This window comes from Anguilla rostrata, chromosome 1, assembly GCF_018555375.3.
Source record: "Anguilla rostrata isolate EN2019 chromosome 1, ASM1855537v3, whole genome shotgun sequence".
Classification (NCBI taxonomy): Eukaryota; Metazoa; Chordata; class Actinopteri; order Anguilliformes; family Anguillidae; genus Anguilla; species Anguilla rostrata.
The window spans coordinates 52,835,860-52,851,495 of NC_057933.1; the positions used below are offsets into that span (position 1 = coordinate 52,835,860).

The 15,636-nt window shown below is 40.6% G+C and overlaps 1 long non-coding RNA gene across 1 annotated transcript in view; it reads left to right on the forward strand.

Annotated features, from left to right (window-relative positions):
- The window catches only part of LOC135258679 (uncharacterized), a 29,679-nt gene that overhangs the window by 774 nt on the left and 13,269 nt on the right, over nt 1-15,636 (forward strand). The window contains exon 2 of the long non-coding RNA XR_010331059.1: nt 6,650-6,825. This is a non-coding gene — a long non-coding RNA (uncharacterized LOC135258679). The remainder of the gene's footprint in view (nt 1-6,649; nt 6,826-15,636) is intronic.

The window sequence follows — 15,636 nt, forward strand, 5'->3', positions numbered from 1 at the left end:
TGAATTTATATGATTAATGTTAGAACACTGACAGGATGCATTACTAGAGGTTAAGTAATCCACACCCTCCGAGCAGAAGCTCAAATGTGGATAGAAGGTAAGTCAATTTCCTGTCATTTCTGGTGTAATCTTTGTTTGTAGTAGTACTGGGGGAATCAAACCTTTGATAATTTAGAATTAACCCCATCGTACCGTTCAGCCTATTCCACGATGATGACAGAAAGGGCACACGCTTGTAAAGTACCCTGCATAAACACTCAGTCTCTGCTGATGTATGTGTGTTGCAGGCTGAGTTCAGTTTTGACGTCGACAGTTAATTATTTCGTTAAAATTTACTTTAATGTGTAATAATTCATTTTGATTAAATATAGCCTAGATATGCCAGCGATAAGACTGGTAGTGTATTGGTGTTTTTTAGCGTGTCTGAATTTTTTTGAAAATGAGATTTCTCTAAAAAAATAATTTTTAAATCAACGCGCATTAAAAATTATGTATGCATTAACGCAGGTCCTCCAATTAGTTCGATGTATGGACTATCATTCAAGTAGCCTACAGTACTTTGAATTGCGAGTTTAATACTGAGAGCATGCTGTAGGTGCGCAGATCAGGACCGCCCAACTCCTGGGAATCTGCCGTCCTTTAGGTTTTCATTTCAACCCTAATTTGGCACACCTAATTCTACTAATTAGCAGCTCAACGAGCGCTCTAGCTGGTGAATGAAGTGTGCTTTTTAGGGTTGGAGTAAAAACCTACAGAATATTTGATCTCCAGGAATAGGGCTAGGCAGCCCTGCGGTATGCTGTACAGCATATGTGATGCTAGAGACATTGGGGAGGTCTCTACAGGTTGCTCTTCCCGCCAGGTTTCTGACATGCGTGAAATAACTAGCCTACGCATGGCTGTGAAATAGCCTTCACAGATTATGCAGCAGACATTTTATTTATATTTGAATTAAAGTCTGTTATTGTGTTTTATATTTCTATGTAAAAGATCGACAACACAGCTGTGTGGAAAACGACGAACAATGGGAAATTTTCGTTTGTCTAATGGCAGGTTTCAGTTCACCGTAAATGAGATAAGCGATCTCGAAGAAAACATACGCTGCAAACTTGAGTTTAATACGTCACAAGTTCTAAAAGTATTATTGTTAGGTCGCTCATCGTGGACATGTGATGTAGATTTAGCGGGGGTCCAGTTTGAGTTGTGTTTTCGTGGTTGACCATAATAGATTTCACGAGTCAGCTGTAGTAACTGGTAACTTTAATTGACATCAGGCTGATTTCAGAATCTCGAAGCAACGACACAGACCTAATCTGTTGGCCAAATAAACAGAAATAGTGTGGACGGAGACATCTTCATCAATAAGTAAACATAAAAATGACTATTTTTTTCTTAATAGCATTCCGTCTTGCCAAACTAACGTGAAATGCAAATAAATCGTATTTTAAAAATACACGTAAATATAAACATCTACTGTTCAATTATTTTTCTTGGCACTAAAATGGTTAGATGATTAACTAGTCAATCTAAACTAATCGAGATGAATGTTATCTAGCATTGGGTCTACTAATTTGTTCAAGGGATTAAAATGAAACCCAGATAGCTAAATGCCATGTATCTTTCAGAAGCTTGCCAGAGACAGATTTATTTTCTACAGAGAACAGGCCACACCTGTCAAGTGCTGTTCAAGCCAGATCAGTGTTCTATCAGCAGCTTAATCAAAACTAATTAAGGTGAAACAAAAACAACAAGGACCAGAATTGGGAAATGTAGTATTCCCAATAGCTACTGATAAGTCTAAAGAAGCACCAATATTAGAGCTCAGTTGTCGATGAAGTGTTCCAGATAGGACTGCAAAAAACAGATTTATTTTCTAGCATACACTGGAAAATCTAGTCCAATCCAGTTCAGTCAGCACTTTCAACTTTCCTATGTGCTTCAGTGTATCCTAATGTACTTCAGTGTGGCTCAGTTGATTTTAGTCTGCATTTGTCATATATTGCTCATAGTAAATCTTGTGGAGACATATACTGCTCTGCGTGTGGATGGTGCCTCAGTCGGTCTTGAGAGATTGGTATTACTGTATGAGCATCACTAGAGGTGTTTGTAGTTCTGTGAAAGCATACCTGCAGTATTCAGTCACAACATCAACAGGTAATCCCACATAGAGGATTTTGCTGCACTTGTGTACATTTTCGGATGTGCATGCTCAGAGTAGTGTGTTTTTTTTTTTTTAGTGTGAGTGTGTTTTCAAACTGCAAACTTATGCTTGTGTAAAGTTTGGATTCCTGCTGTCTTTTATCAACGACTGGTAAGCAATCTGCACACTAAATTTGATATGGAACAAGTGCAGCGCTCTCATTTTTATTTACTTTCATTAAAAATAGTATTTCGTTTTTTGGAGGTATGTGCCTAATTAGATTGTAATTATGACCCCCTACCACGGAAATTAGAGTAAATTCTAACAATGGTGTGCAAGTAGTGAAATATGGCAATAAAAAATATTTTTGGGGAAGTGGGATACCCTCAGCTGGTTACTGATCTGTTAGCAGTTTTTCTGTCTTAAATTGGTTTCAGGTGCATTAAAGTTCACTTTTTAAGGCTTTTAATATTTCAGTTGTTGAGCATGTTTTTGACTGGGCTATATAGTTTTATGTACCATCCATGAAGGATATTTTGATGCTAAGTTTCTGATGACCAGCCAGGCTTTTGCAATGGCCGATACGAGACAATCAAGGAATTGTGCTTTAAAGCAAGAGAATGTCTTTTGAGTAACTCCAAAAGGCAGTGTGTACAGTGGTGTTATGTGTCCGGAGGTTGTATAGGCACATTTTATAGAATATATTCACAATTATAAATATAAATGTCTGTTTGTATTCACACTGGTAGTTCTTCCCTTCTCAGTTCTCGAAGCAGCTCAAGCTCTTCACTCCCCAGCACCTGTGTAGGAATGTTGATATCGGCAATTGTTCCATAATTTCATTGAGTGCAACACTCTCGGGCTGTGTGCGCAATAGGAAATTGTTCCAACCAAAAATAAGAGTAAACATTATTTTTTCTGAAGACTAATCAGGTAATACACACTCATACAATCTCTGGAGGCGATAACATCGCTACAAAACAAAATACTTTGGAGTTTTCCTTCAGACCACAAATCACCTAATGCCCTTATACCTGCCATTATAAAGCTGGCAGGTCATCAGAAATGTGTGTAAATATCATAAATGTCAGTTATTGTACACAAAGACCTGCCTGGGCCAGCTGAAAACATACTAAAACTGAAATAATATTTTTAAAAACCTGACTTTCTTTTACACGGTAAACATGACCCAGATTTTGACCCAGGCCTAGTTTTTTTTGCCTATATGAGTTGGTTAATATAAGGTTAGACAACTTTAAGGGCCAACAAGAATGTTTGAATATTGGCCACTAGCAATGTCCTGACAAAAATGATTAAAGCTGGCACTTAGTGTAACTTGCTCTTTGGCAGACAACACATGACTAATTGTTGCACTTTTCTAAAGTAACAGTTTATGTCCTATGTGGGTTGCTTGCTGATATCCATGTGTTTGGCCCTTTTGTGACCATCAGGCTGTGTACTTGTACTTAAACCCTGCTGTAGTTTAGCCACACTTGACTCTGGTTGGAAAAACCTGTATTAAGGTAAATTCATTTGGACCATTAGGAAGTAAACATTGGTGGTTAAAGAATATTATAGTGTCGAGGAAAGGTAGTTTTGGCATTATTGCACCAACAGTGGCTGCTGATTTTTTTTTTTTTGCTGAAGTTTTTTTTGGTTGATTACAGTACAAAGTCATGTGCCAGGGTTAGTGTCCATTGGTCGTCCCCATATCCACCAGTATCCACCCCAGTCATATTTACGAGGCAAAAACCAAGTCAGACACACCCAGAATTGTATTGCATTCAAACATAAGGCCCTGCCTTTGATGGTTCAGGTGTTATCTCAAAGTTTAACTGATTAATAAAAATGAAAATTGGTTGTTTATATTACTGTAGCACCACAAATATGGAGGACCATAGCCAGAAATAAAACTGATACTGTTTGATCAACTCACTGCACAGCTGAAGCAGGCACTGGCACAGCCAAAGCATTACCAGTCAGTAGTAGTAATTTGTAGTATTTGTAGTGTGCATTTATTTTCAAAACAAATGAAAGCCACCTTTTACCTCTAAATATGATGCAAATGCTAGAGCTTCCAGTACCCCCACTGGGGTGTGGCCCCAGACCACAATGCCCATCGGCCTTCTCATGACAGGCATTTTCAAATTCCTGTCTAACAGCCTGGCTGGGGCAGACACTGGCACTACTGAAGCAGAAACTGGCTCAACTGAAGGAGACACTGGCACAGCTGGGGCAGACACTGGCACTACTGAAGCAGAAACTGGCTCAACTGAAGGAGACACTGGCACAGCTGGGGCAGACACTGGCACTGCTGAAGCAGACACTGGCTCAACTGAAGGAGACACTGGCACAGCTGGGGCAGACACTGGCACTGCTGAAGCAGACACTGGCTCAACTGAAGGAGACACTGGCACAGCTGGGGCAGACACTGGCACTGCTGAAGCAGACACTGGCTCAGCTGAAACACACACTGGTGCCAGTCATCTGGTCATTTTGACCAGCAATTTGAAAAAAATGACAGGTTCCTTTTCCTTGTACTAGTCAAAACTACCAGTTGACGAGATAAAAAATGATTTAAATGCATTTATTTCATGATATGGTAAATATTAGCAATTTATTATATTGAAATACGTTATTTGACACAAAATTATTTAATATCCGCTGTTAACATTTTGTGAAATATGTGTTTTTTTCAGTGTTAGAATGTAGGCCTACTGTAGGCAGGGTTCGAATTGTGCTTGTTAATCAAAATTGGAAAAGCCGTCTGATCTGCAATTCTGTACAATGAAATGCATGGAGTCCACAAAAATGAAATTCTTTCCTGAGCAAAGCAGCTAGATTATCTCACTTCTAGATTATATCTAAGTGAAACCTATTCATTAAATATTTTATCTATTTGAAGTTGAAAAAAGAGGTCTTTTTTAGTGTAGAAATGTTTTCCTTGATAGGTTAACTGTCATTCACCATCAAGATTTTAGTTGAATGTGATCTCTAAATCTGATGTAGCATGCGGTGCCGTATTTGTTACTGCAGTATTAGAGTGCGATTCCAAACACTTGAATTAAATCAGTGCCACACGTGACAGCTTTTACCTAATTTCTCTGATGGCGCAAGTGTAGGCTCAAGAGTCTTAAAAGGTGATACAACTGCATGGGTTTATGATTGGCTTGTTTACAAAAGCACAAAATTCTTCACAGATCTAGCCTCTTAATTTTCCTCTCAGAGTGCAGCAGATTGATGCATTTAACTGTTGAATTGTACAAAATGTTCTCCCGGGGCTGGAAGCCCCCATACCCCCCTAAAGGGTTTAGGGGTCCCCATCACTCTTTTACAAAATCCTGTGGGAAACACTGTCTTTGCTTTTGTTACAAGGCTATGTTACTGTAAACCTTGGTCTAATTAATTTGTCTGAACAAACATATTGACTCATGATTAAGACAGGCCATGGACAGCTTTCTGGAGACAGCAACAGTTGTTTAATATTTCATGTTCGTTTTTATCCATTTCTACCACTATATTAAGTAAGCTGAATTACTTGGCTAACATTAACAAGCTAGCTCAGTCAAGCACAATGGACAGCAAAAGAAAACACCTTCAGGCAGTTCAGATTTTTTTGAAAAAAAGTTTTATAATTCCAAGCCTGTCTGTTCATTTTATGAAGTTGTAGGTGTATTTCAATCGCTTACACATTTTATTTTAAGGCTGGCAATTGGCATCCATCCGTGGTTTTGTAATTGTTAAATAAAGCAGTGTTCTGCACTCAGACGTCATCAGAATGAACCATTTAAGATTTCTGAAAAGTTCTTTATCTCTCCTTCCCCTTTCTCTCTCTCTCTTTATTCTCCCCTTCTTGCCTCTCTTTCCTCTTTTCCTCTTCCTCTCCCCTTTCCTTACATTGCAGCAATTGGTCAATAATTATTTTGTTAACTTTATTTTGAATTGTTTTTGCACTTCAATTTAAACCAGTACCTGTAATGCCACACTGTCTTACTCTTTAAGTGTAATTGCTGAAGCAAGTCAATTTATACCATTAAGATGTACACCATTGCAAAGTGTCCTTTTTACATCAAGTTTTACATAATATGCTAGTCACTAGTACATTGATATTATTTTAGAAAGTTAGCTAGTCAACTCTGTTTAAAAAAGGTTATGGATATATACAGAAACATACTAGTCGTGATTCCTGAGTGTAGTTTGTAAAAAGTCTGGGAAATATAATTGCTCTCGCTTTCAAAATGTTATTTCGTATTTTCCCAAGCTTTAAACCTCTAAAAAATATTGAAATTAGTTATTACATAGAGCATACATGAATATTACATAGAATATAAATATGGCCTTGCAAAGTAGGCCTTGGGTGAAAAACAGTCTCTCCAGTCCAGATTGACCGTGTCTGTGTTCGTAGTGAATGTACTGTATTGTGCTTGAAGTACATATTTCTGAAGTTACATATTTTTAATAAGAATGTACTGGTGCTAAGGACTTTATTGCTGTGTTTTTTCTGTTTAGGGCCAGGAAGAGCTGGGCCAGCTAGCTTTCTGTTGTATATACTGTAGTGGCTGTTGGCGGCCATGGGGGGGCAGCATGGTGCCAACTCGCACGTGTTCTACGTCGTGGAGATGGACAGAGCGAGCAGGGCAGCCGGAGTGTTGGTGAAACATCACGGACTGCAGTTCATCTCATGGGTCAGTGAATATTTAAACCTCCTTTTATTACATTCACACATATACCCCTCATTTTCCCTCTACCAAGACATTTTATAGGCAGGAATATGAAAGTGCTGACTTCAGTGTCTGTTTGAGGATATCGGCCTTTTTTTATCTAATTACAGCTGTGTTTCGTGAATATTTAATATCTGATCTAAGCCCACCCAAACCTTCAGCTCAGGACATTTTCCATTGGATGAACATTGTGTGAATTTACCGGAAGGATTTTTACTAGGTTAATTTAGCCAACAAGCCCCATACATGTTGGAGAATGTAGTGCCATATACTGTAATATGACACAATTGTATGTCATTGCCATTAGTTCTTAGTGGAACATCATATCTTTGTAATGTTATCACAAACCAGTCAGCTATGAATTGGTGTCAAAGTTTAGATTAATATTTGATAACCTTTGAAACAAGGGAGTTTCAATGAGAAATAAGAGTTCAATCACTGACACTCATGGGGTTATGTTTTGCTCATCCCAAAAAAATAGTGCAGTATGTACATGTGCTTATGCGTGTGTGTTTGCATGCATGTTTGTGTGTGATATTATGGAAGGCTGTTTTTGTGTATGTCCCTGTGTTTCTGCTTGTTCGTTTTTGTGTGTGTGCTCATGTGTTAACACATGTGGACGTGCATTCAGGTTATTGTGGACAGGTTTATAGTTTTTGAGAGAACAGTTAAAGGATATACATTATTGTAGGATTTCTTCATTAAACATCTTTTTAAATTTCCGTGCCTCAAGAACTGGATCTGTGCTGTGATTGTAACTGAGCTCCTTAATCATGGATGAATTTGAAATCTCCCTGTTAATGGGTCACAGTCTGTCCTCCTCCCAAATCTTAGATCAAGAGTATGGCACCCTTTATTTCTCTTAATCTGAGGTGCCATTTTATACTGCGTAATCTATGAGCCTGAGAGTAAGCTCTGTCTGTGTGGAGTAATCTACGAGCAGTGTATCTGTGAGTACACAGTACGTTACTTTGTGCAAATATATGCAAGTAAATGCTGTCTTAGAGTAAAATGTTGGTTCTTGAGTAAACACTGCATGTGTGAGTAGGCTGTGAGTAATCTAAGTATTCCGTAAACTGAGCCTGTTGCGTAAACGGTGTGTGTCACTGGCTAAACTGTCTGCGATTAAATGTTGAACTCAGCATGGCACTGTTTTGAGATGACATGGATTCAGATGTGTCTAAAAATTGTGCTGTTTACCCATAGCCCTTCTGCTGTGAAATGCAGTACTCCACACTTTAAGTTCTGAAAAACTGTCTCAGACTGCAACTGTGACTGACACACTCAGACACACACACACAGACACACACGTGCATGCACGCATGCACGCACGCATACACGCGCATACACTCGCACATTGGGGGCATAATCTAATTATTTTAGTGGATCCCTTTCTTTCATACAAAGAGAGAGGAGGTCAGAAGTCAGGTAGAAAAGGTTTGGTCAGGTTTGGGTCTGGACAGTTTGGGGCCATTGTGGTTTTGTGTGTGTGAGAGGTGAGGGAGCGTATGAGAGTAGTAACGGTATGGCTGTGTGTGTGTGTGTGTGTGTGGAGGGGTGGGGGGGTGCAAGTTACTGAGTTGGCAGAATTGATCAGCAATAAACAGCCACCCTACCACTGATCCCAGTTTATCTTAATGGGAGAGAATAATTCCTCCACCAGTTTCTCCCAAGCGTTAAATTGCTGACGGGTCCATTTACCTGTCAGTGCGGCTGACGCTAAATGTCACCGACATTAAATCCCTTCGTTAAGTTAAACACGATTTAACTGTGTCATTGGCAATTTTCTTATTATGCGAACAAAATGTATAAAAGCCTCACTTGACAGTTTCCTCTAAATTGTTGAAAGAAATGGGACTTTGGCCTGCATTTCATTCCTTAAGCTTTCAGTGTCGGTCGTAATCTCAGTGATAATGTTATTGGAATGAATTGTGAAAGTAATGTGTCCCCACACTGCATCGGTGATGTGGGTTTAATTAGAAACTTTTCTCAGCAGGTTTATGTGGAGAACAGGTCTGGACTCGGTTCTCTGGAAGCTCTTGTATAACCCCTTGCACAATGCTTTTCCTTACCTACCATAAAAAACAATAGAGCCAGGCTGAAGTTCATGAATAAATAAATAGGCGAAAACCTGTATTCTGGATAATGAGCGTTCAGCATTTCTTTGTATATAATTTTTTTGGCAAATTAAATATTTGAATCTGTTTTGACATAAAGCAAGTATTCAATCAATTAATTTGTTTTCAAAACATTTCAGGGTTAGGGTTCAGTGGTGTGTGTGTGTGTAAGAGAGAGAGTGTGTTTGTGTGTGTGTTCTACGTAGTGTTTTATGTGTGTGTGTTCTGTGTAGCAGCATTGTTTGTGCGTGTGTTTGCGCACACGTGTGCATACCTCTGTGTGTGCTCATGAACGTGTGTGTTCTGTATTGCTTTTAACGCGTGTGTTCTACGTAGCATTTTTGTTTGTTTGTTTGCGTGTATGTATGTATTTGTGTGCATGTGTGTGTGTGTGTTACTCTGAGACCTAGAAGTTTCTCCCCCAGTGGTGAGGAGGCTCACAGAAATCCTCTCACTGTGGTGATGTGGAATATTGCCACCAGATTACCATAAAATTACCATGTCATTACCATATCATTACCATGTCATTACCATACCACGGCGTGCGCTGGTGTCTGTGGACATGATATCAGCTCATCAGGAGCACCACCCCACCCACCCCTCCCCCACATCCCCCACCTCGATCTCTTTCCCTCTCTCTGTCTTTCTCTCTCTCTCTCTCTCTCTCTCTCTCTCTCATACTGTCACTCTCACTTTCATTCTCACCCTCACTCTCTAAATTCCACTCAGTTTCTTTTATTGGCATGTGTTGTTTCGAAATGCAGTGACAACGCTGTCATTGGCCAGTTTGTGCTGGACCTGCCTATGGTGTTTTCTTAGTCTGCCTGTGTTGGACAATTTTATAGGCTTTCCTCTGAGTAGGGCTAAATGGGAATTTTGTGGTTTTAAGTGAGTTTTTTGCATTTTTTCTGACCCTTGCTAACAAATCTCTACTGACTTGCTTGTTAGTTTCTTAGTGATTTTCTAAGTAAGCAGAAGTTAACAAACCTCTGCAGGGAACTTAAAATATTTCAATAAATTTTAACGCACAATTACTTTCTAATTTAACAGTATGAAAAAACATAAAAGTGAATTTGGCACATGTTAAATTTAGGTCAGTACTTGGTAAGAAATCACAGCTTCCAAACATTTCCTGTGGCACAGTTTCAATTGTTTCGTCAGGAGTTTTTTCCCCATTAATCCTTGCAGAACCCTTCTAGTTCAGAAATATTCCTTGGTCAAAGTCTTCTTGCATGCCCTGCATGTTTGAGATTTCCCCACAGATTTTCAATAATATACATTAATCTTTCCTTCTTTTCAAGTAGTTCGTAGTTGACTGTCAGGGATATGTTGGATCGTTGTCTTGTTGAAATATCTAAACTCTTTTCATCTTCAATTCCTTTAAGACATTAGCTTCTAGGATTTTTTGGTGTTTAGTTGAATCCATTCTTCCTTCCACCCGCACAGTATTTCCTGTGCTACTGGCTACCACACAACCCCAAAGCATAAGAGATCCTTAATGGTGGGCAAGATGTTCTTTTCTTCAAATGCTTCCCCTGTTTTTCTCAGGGGGAAAAGATGGCTGTGGCCAAAGAGTGCAATTTTTGTTTCGTCAGTCCCCAGCACTTTGTTCCAAAATATCTCTGGCTTATCTAAGCGTTGTGCCCCATTTCGCACGCACCACTGTGAACTTTATGCCAGGTCAGGTTTGCTCTCCCTTCATTACAGACAACTAGTCCAGTAGTACAGCTTCATTTACCATCCTAGGTGTCACCCTCCCTGTTTGACAGATCTCCTGCTGATTATACCTCCCAGGATAATCTCCGATCCTCTACGGCCCTTAGATTAGTTTTAGAACAAAGGCCACTCTTCATTCAAATACTCAGCAATGAAATACCATACCTACTTTTAGAGAGTCTGTAAAGCCAATTTTAACTGAAGTCTAATGAAATTTATAATGACCAGTATGTTCATTATAAATTTACCTGTACTACCCTGTACTTTATCTGATAAACAGTTGTGGTGTGGGGATGGCTGGTTTAAGCAGCCACACCTGCCCTGGGTCAAGCTAATTAGACCTGGCCAATTGGTTAAGAATTAGATAATTGGCCAGGCTAATTGGACCCAGGAACAGGAGTGGCTGCACCTGTGCGTAGTGAGGTAATCACTGCGCACAGGTTAAATCTGCCATCCCCACCCACACAGGAGAGCTTCGGTCATGACTGTTTTAACATCTGCTCATTTGGCTATACCATCTTGCCAAACCCTCGTGGAATAAATGTGGACTGTTTGAACATCATCTCCATGTGTCTCTGTGCTGGAGGGCCCCAAAGAAAGCCACTTCGGTGGCCTGTGGCAGGCGTGTTTGCCACAGTGGCGCCCAACGTGGGGCTCCTCCGGCACAGCAAAGAGGCACAGGAGGGCCAGCCAGGAAGCACACTGGACGAGGGGCGGCTGAGGTGTTCCCGACAGGGCTTCGGGCGGATCCTCCGGGCCAAGAATGGGGAGCGGAAGATGACCAGGGAGGGGAAGGAGGCAATCCTCAGCTGGGACGCTGAGGAGCTGCACCTGGCCGAGGAGGCAGGTCAGCGACGGGCGGTGCACGAGAGGTGGTCGCGCCGTGAGCTGGACTTGGCCGGGAAGGCGGGTCAGCCACGGGCGGCGCACGAGCGGTGGCCGCGCCGTTTTGCTTCCTTTCTCGTCCGTTTGGTTGTTTTTCGTTCTTTGTTTTGGCCTGGTTGGTTTGCCCGGAGCCCATGAGGGGATAAGCCTGCAGCCGCCTGCCAGCAGAGCCGACTGGCGGCCACCACAGCCACGAGGGTTCCTGGGCCCCAGCACCACAAGGCCAGTCCACCAGCCCACCAGCCCAGCCACCCCACCACAGCCCCTGGAACAGCCCAAGCCGGTGACGCCCCCACCAGCCGTCCCCACACCACAACAGTCTTCTACTAAATGTCTCATTTACACTGGCTCTGTGTCTGCAGTGTATTTTATGATACTGATATTGTCTTTTAATTTATCGTTTTTTTGTTTGTTTGTTTTTTTTCAATATAGGTCATCATTGTAATGTAAATGAAGTGTTGCATACTTTCTATGTTGAACGGTGAGGAAATTGCAGGAAAGCTTTCCTTCTTTTCCATGCAGCTCATTTTTGTGTAAGAAACGCTGCACAGTGGTCCCCTGCACTTCTACCCCAGTGTCAGCTAAACATCTTGAAAGCTAGGGATGATTCTGACTGTCATAAAAGACACTGCATTATTTGAAGGAACTTTGAAAAGGACGCTCTGGTGTGACTAGCTCAACTTAAATTACTTTAAACTGAGTCAAAGAACACATTAAAATGCATGTTTTATTGTTCGCAAGTAGGTAGCCTTGTTTTTGTTTGATTATGCTGCACCCTTGGAAACGTCCACCTCTCAAAAACCTGATTTTAGACGGACCCTATAAATGCCAGTACTGCTCCTGAGAGGCAGGTTTTTCTGCAGCCCTTGTTTAGTGGGTGACAAGTGAATCGGGTGATTTGCATTGGACAGAAATTTTAAGCCATTATCTGGTAGTGAGGCCAGCGAATGGAGCCACAGGCTCTTGATGATAAACCTTGTTGGACTCGAGCTGCAGCCCCTCTTCACACACTTGTGTGACTAAATCTTACTTGCAAATTAATTTGCAAAATTTGCTTAATTAAATTCAATGAATTTTTTTGAAAATACAAACACCAAGCAATTTATTTTCTTATTTCGTTTTTGTTTTATATTTGGATATGCCAGGTCTAGGTGAAAAACTGACTTTTAAGCGAAGCATTAGACTCATTAAGAATATATGAGTGATCTTGTGTTTGCTGTACTGGAATGCATATACTCCAGAACCATGGGTTCAGATGTTAAAGCTTTTAAGTGTTAATTCCACTTTTCAGGTTTATAAGTCATGCTCAAAACTGTGCAAAAAGAGTGAATCCTTGGAATTTGGTGTACCTTATACCCATGTGTAATATACTTTAAAGTGCACTGGCTTGTCTGGTTTGCAGAACCTGCTGTTTTTCCCATTCATATTTCTTAGTCATGGGGTAGCCTGCCTGATTCTGCTCATCTGAAATGACAATTTCTGACATTATTGCGTGACAAATCAAGTTCCAGTTTGCATGGAGCATGACAAATGTTATGGGTAACACTTTCAATGAGGCCAATATCAAAACTATATGGTGCATATTCATTCAATAATCATAATATATTTTAAATGTTATTATTTTGACTTATAAGGTCAAATATAATGCTTAATAATTAGTGGTTACAAAAATATTTAACCACTAGTGGATTAGTGGATTATAATCCTCATATCTTTAATGCATAACACCTTATAATCATTGTTTTGATGCATTATATTTGCATGAATATTTCAGTGATATTTTATTGCTTTTAGTAAAGCAGTCTGACTGGGAGGCCCAATCATTGCAGATTACATGATGGGAGGTGAATTCCAGAGCTTGCACTTTAAATAAAATGTAAAAAAAGGTTATTTTGTGCATTTTATTAGCATGTCTCTTTTGTTTGAGGGGATAATGTGATATTTTGGGTTTATCTGTGACTTATAAAGATATTCCAAGTATACCAAGATTGGCTAGCTAGCTTGCTCTTCTCAGTCTTTGTTTTCTGTATTTTTAAAGGCATACTATGCAGGAATTCTTAGCCTGTGTTTACAATCAAAAATGTATCCTCCTCCACCCTCCACCCACTAACACCAAGTAAGTTACCCCACCTAACATAGCTAGCCGGATAGCTAGAGGTAACGTAAGTAACGTGAATCGAGTGACTGTAAGGGACAGTAAGAAGGCAGATTCGATTATAGTTTATTTAATTTATCTAATATTACATGAGAATGTCACTGTTGCATTGTATTGTCCAAACCTTTATGAATGACAGTATCACTGTAAAATCTGAGCTGATGTTGATGTCACACTCAACTGGAAATCACAGAGGGTCCTCAGAATCAGACCAGCCAGTGTGTTTGCCTCCCTGCAGTGCGACCGGCGTATGCAGCACCCGGCCTGTAATGGCAGAAAATGAGATACACGGCAGAATCACCACAGCCTTCCCTCCGTTAGAAAGAGAAGATGGCGTTAGAAGCCACCGCATCACCTTTTAATGGTGCTCCACATTTGGCCCCCAAATATTTTTTTTTTTTGATGGAGAGGAAAATGGAGGGGAAAGGGCGGGCTCTCTGGGCGAGGAAGAGGAAGGAGACAGGCTGTGCTGTTGGTGCTGTGTCCCCATGCTAAGGTGAATCATGCCTGAAAAGGCCACATGTTGGTTCTGTGATTAAAGCACTTTGCAGAAATATTACCGAGAGCAGCTTACCGCCCGTGAGGGAGAGAGAGAGCAAGAGAGAGAGAGAGAATATAGAGCGCTGGGAAGGGGGGGGGGGGGGCGCAGGGGGAGAGGGAATAGCAGAGAACAGTCAGTGAGTTCAGTGCACAGTTTGTGTGAGAGCAGCTGTTGAATTTGTCAGTGTGTGAGTGCAGCAGTAAGCTGTTAAGCTCTTTCTCCCTTCTTACCCTTCTCTGCATGAAATGGTGAGTATTTGATGGCAAGAGACCAGAGAAAGAAAGATATGCACTCATTAGGCTCTGTCCGTCTGACTGATATGAGATGCAGCTCCATCCTCTTCTATCCATCACTCTGCCTCCTATGTGAAGCACAGCCATCTAACCCTCCCATCATGGGGAAATTTAATTCGCTGTTTATGTTTGGGGTTATATGGACCCCCACAGTTTAAACCAATACAAAATTATTGTAATAGAACGATTTTGACAGTTTGTGTGTCGCCTTCTTAATGTCTCAAAAAGTGACTAGCTGTCTATCCCTAAATATTTAATATATGTGAGAAACTAAAATCATTTTAGAGCCTGAGGTAAGTGAAAGTTTGAAACCTGTGTGGGGAAAGTGCCGCCAGAATCACTCACAAAAATCAGAGATAAAAAATTAGCGGCTTGTATATTGTATATTTTGCGTGTTTCATATGGCTACAGAGCCTGTAGTCAAAATGAGCCCACGCAACACCTTTGTGTAAATTGGTATAAAACAGAATTATGTTAATTGTATGTTTACCCTTTAATCTGGCCTCAAACTGAATATCAGTTTAAAACACACTGAGCGCAGTGGTGGCATGGTTTTAGTATTCTTAGTTTACATCAGATCTGCTTGTACTGGATCGGATCAGTCTTAGTCTCTGTATGTTCAGACCTACTTCCTGCAGGTTTGTTCCTCTTTCTTGTTGGTTTGATCATCTTTCCTGTAGGTTTGGCCCTGCTTCCCCCCGTATCAGTCCTACTTCCTGTCAGTTTGGTCATATGCCCTAATAAATGGTCTTGCTTCCAGCAGAATCTGGTGCAATGGTTCTTCCATCTGGTATACCATTCCTCTACATATTTCATATGTACGCACCTGCTCTGTTTTTGTCTCTGTCTCTCACTCATGCAAGTACAGAGTTCAAAATAAATTTTAAAGGTAAATTTTCTTCCTTTTTAAAAACCAGAATGAAGTCACCCATCCACAAAGCAGAGGTCACCAACCGAAATTAAAAGGCAATTCAATTTCTGACATTAAAGAAAGCAATTTACCTTCTTTCCAGGGGTTTCATGCTTAAGAAAGAGACCAATGAATGCTGGGTGGGCTGCACTGCTGGG